This window comes from Eptesicus fuscus, chromosome 7 (assembly GCF_027574615.1).
Source record: "Eptesicus fuscus isolate TK198812 chromosome 7, DD_ASM_mEF_20220401, whole genome shotgun sequence".
NCBI lineage: Eukaryota > Metazoa > Chordata > Mammalia > Chiroptera > Vespertilionidae > Eptesicus > Eptesicus fuscus.
Genome location: NC_072479.1, coordinates 103,517,921 through 103,522,157, shown reverse-complemented (window position 1 = coordinate 103,522,157; position 4,237 = coordinate 103,517,921).

Below are 4,237 nucleotides of genomic sequence, written 5' to 3'. Positions count from 1 at the left end.
ATCATCCTATTAGACATTGGAATGGCAGCAACCAGAAGAATATTGGTTGTATTCATTGGTTGACCAGGGATTGAACCCGCAACCTTTGCAACTGAATTACCTGGTCAGGGCATGGTTTACTTAATCTTTTAATTTTTATAAGAGAGCAACCGTAAGCCTCACAGGCAGATAATCTACTCGTGGCGAATCATCGTACTCGTTAAATATTTATTTAGTGCCTACTGTGTGCCAGGGCCGTGCTGGACTCTGAGAAGACACCGGTGCGTATCTCTTCCTCCGGGAGTTTCCTGCCTCCTGCAGGGGGACAGTGAGAACAGCTCATTCCTACCAGGGTGCTGGGCTGGAGAAACGGGAAGGGAGCGGCTGGTCGGCTGGTCGGGGATGTCCAGAGAAGGCCTGCTGCCTAGGAACACCCTTGACTTACAGGATTTGAAGGAGCAGTTAGGAGCAGAGGGAAGGGCATGCCAGGCAGAGGTACAGAATGCAGGGAAGGAGGCGAACAGCTCCAGTCGCAGGAGAATATAATGGGAAACCAGTGAAGGTTTTAAGCAGGGGAGTGAATTGATTTATGTGGTTGTTTTTTTACAAAGGATATGTTTTTATTGCTTGAGAGAGAGAGAGAGAGAAAGAGAGAGAGAGAGTGAGAGAAACATTGATCGGTTGCCTTTCGGTGTACTGGACAACATTCTAACCAACTGAGCACGCCCGCCAGGGCTCAGATTGTGTGTGGTTGAGCCCTCTCTGGCTGCTGTGGAGAATGGGTTGGAAGAGGATGAAGGGAGGCAGCCGGGAGACCAAGTTGGAGACTCTTCTAATGATCCAGGTGAGGGATGATCATGGCTTGGACCAGGGCAGGCGCAGAGGGCATGCAGAGAAGGAGAAGGTGAGAAAAAAGTTGGAAGCAGTCATTAATTGCATGGAGTGGGTTTGGAAGAGGGGGGAATCCGGAATGACTCCAAACATGTCAGCTGGGTAGATAGTGAGACCGTGTTCTGTAATGGTTAAACATTTTAGGAGGGCCCTGGCCGGTGTGGCTCGGTTGAGCATCAACCCATGAACCAGGAGATCACGGTTCGATTCCCAGCCAGGGCACATGCCCATGTTGCAGGCTTTGTCTTCGGTAGGGGGTGTGCAGGAGGCAGCAGATCAATGTTTCTCTCTCACATAGATGTTTTTCCTCTCTTGCCCTCCCTCTCTCTCTAAATACAAAAAGGAAGATCAATAAAAAAATTAAAAACATTGTTTGGGTAGTTGAATAGAGGCATAAGAATTTTGCTTAGTCTGAGATGTCTCCAAGAGGGCAAGAAGGGCCCTGGCCGGTTCAGTGTGGTTAGAGCATCAGCCTTGGACCTAAGGGTTGAGGGTTCGATTCCCATGAAGGGCACGTACCTTACTTGCGGGTTTGGTCCCTAGCCCCGGTGGTGGGAGGCAACCAATTGCTGTATCCCTGTCACCTCAATGTTTCTTTCTCTCTCTAAAGATAGATGGGAAGCCGGAACCGGTTTGGCTCAGTGGATAGAGCGTCGGCCTGCGGACGGAAGGGTCCCAGGTTCGATTCCGGTCAAGGGCATGTACCTTGGTTGTGGGCCCATCCCCAGTGGGGAGTGTGCAGGAGGCAGCTGGTCAATGTTTTTCTCTCATCGATGTTTCTAGCTCTCTATCCCTCTCCCTTCTTCTCTATAAAAAAATCAATAAAATATATTTAAAAAAAAAGATAAATGGGAAAAAATATCCTCCTTGGGTGAGGATTAAAAAAGGGAGGGCGGGGGGGGGGGCAAGAAGGCAGTTGGGGCTCATCAGAGAGCCCTGACTGGAGATCTAAATTCTGCAAATTTTGGCATCCTCCCTTTAAGACAGAATGAGAGTCCCTGCATCCTCACCCTGACCAAGACTGCTTTGTCAAGTTTACGTACAGCTTCTCCGAGGCATAGCCACGCCCACGTACAGCTTCTCCGAGGCATAGCCACGCCCCTCCTTTCTTGGGCCCCTTGGTTTTAGTCCCGCCTCTCCGGCCAATGGCCAATTCTCTCTCCTTTGCAGGACCCTCCTCTTCTACCTGAATTCTTTTTATTAATTTTTCCTTTCTTCTACCTGCATTCTAAGTATTGGCTAGCATTCTCCATGGCTTTGTCCTGAGCCCTCCTCTTTTACTTTTCACCATAAGTGATGTCTTTCATTCTCAGTGCTGTAAATACCGTTTCCATGCCCCAGATTCACATCTCCAGCCCCTGCGTTTGTCCTCTGAGCTCCAGATTCCTATATCCATCTGTAGATTGCATCATAAACCACAGAACTTTATCCCTTACCCCAAACCCATGTCAGTGCACGGAACTACCAACAACTCAGGAACTTCCTCCTGATTCCTCCTTCTCCATCCCGCACTTTCTACCCATCAGCAAATCCTTTATTTTTCCCAAACCTCCCTCAAATACTTCCACTTTCTAAAAAATATATATTTTTATTGATTTCAGACAGGAAGGGAGAGGGAGAGAGAGATAGAAACATCAATGATGAATGAATCATTGGTTGGCTGCCTCCTGCACGCCCCCTACTGGGGATCAAGCCTGCAACCTGGACATGTGCCCTTGACCAGAACGGAACCTGGGACCCTTCAGTCCGCAGGCCGAGGCTCTATCCACTGAGCCACACCGGCTAGGACAACTTCCACTTCTTTCTGTCCCCACTGCCACCATTTAACTGCAGACCACCATCTTTCCGCCTCTGTATTCCACTGAAGTGTCCCAGCTGGTCTCCTCTCCTGCCCCGTCCGTAAATTGGATCAATTAACTCGCCTGCTCTATAGGCTGGGTGCTCTTTTTCTTTTTTTTTTTTTTTCTTTTTCTTTTTTTAATTAGTCCTCACCTGAGTTTATTGATTTTGAGAGAGAGGGGAAGGAAGAGGGAGAGAAACACTGATGTGAGAGAGAAACACCCATTAATTGCCTCCTGCAACGCCCAGACCAAGGCGCACACCGCAACCTGGGTACCTGCCCTGACCGGAATCCCTCTGGCGCCCCTTCTATGCACAGGACAACGCTCCACCCGTTGAGCCACACCGGCAGGGGCTGGATGCTCTTTATCGTATCCCTCACTTCTGTCTGGCCTTCCCCCAATTATTTTCATGAGATCTTTGGAGAGGGCCTTGGCCGGTTTGGCTCAGTGTCGGCCTGTGGACCGAAAGGTCCCAGGTTCCATTCTGGTCACGGGCATGTGCTGGGTTGTGGGCTCCATCCCCAGTGGGGGGCGTGCAGGAGGCAGCCAACCAATGATTCTCTCTCACCATTGATGTTTCTATCTCTCCCTCCCTCTCCCTTCCTCTCTGAATAAAAATATATTTTAAAAAAACCTTTGGGGAGGGAGCAGTGAATGAGAGGACAGCAGAGTTCTTGCTCTCATGGGGCTTCCATTCCAACATGGTCACTGGATCAGATGGTCACTGGATCAGATGGTCACTGGATCGGAAAGGAGACCAATGCCTTCAGGTCCAAACAACGGGCGGCGGCGCTGACTGCTTTGGCCGAGGGCCTGCGCCCCGCTCCCCCGGGCAGGACTCAGTTCTCCTCATCTGCAAAATGGGCTGATCACAGGTAGCTCAGGCCCTGGCGCCCCCTTGGTCGGGGGTAGGTAGGGGGTCAGGCCGCGGTCAGAGGTGATTACTCTACCCACCCCGCCCCCACCCGACCCCCCACCCCCGCCAACTCCCGGCCCCGAGGGGCGGGGCCGACCGTCACGTGGCTGGGCGGCGCGCGTCGGAGCGGAACTCCAACCGCCGGCCGTTCCGCCCGCCCCGCCCCGCCCCCCGGCCCGCCCCCGCGCGGCCCCCCGGCGCCCCCACCCGCTTCTGGAAGCCGAGCGCCGGGTTGGAGCGCGGCGCGGGCTCGCTGAGCAGCTGGGTCCAGGCTGAGGGTCCGCGGTGGCCGAGGAGGAGGGAGGCGCGGGGGGCGGGGGGCGTGGCGGGCAGCGACACCCGAGAACCACTGAGTGGACGGCGAGACCCGTCCCGTCCAGGACCCCGCGGGCCGGGGCCGCGCCGTGAGCGGGGCCGGAGCGAGCAGCGCGGTGCCCGGCGCGGGGCGAGCCCTCGGTGCCCCGGCCTTGATTGCAACCGCAGCGCGGGCACCACCCGGGCAGGGAGTGTTCGATCACTGAGCTGCCCAGGGCAACTGCCATTACCCAGCCCCGGGGCCTGGCCGCCCCGCCACCCGCCCTCCCCGCGGGGCCGCCCCGCACCGGGCGGG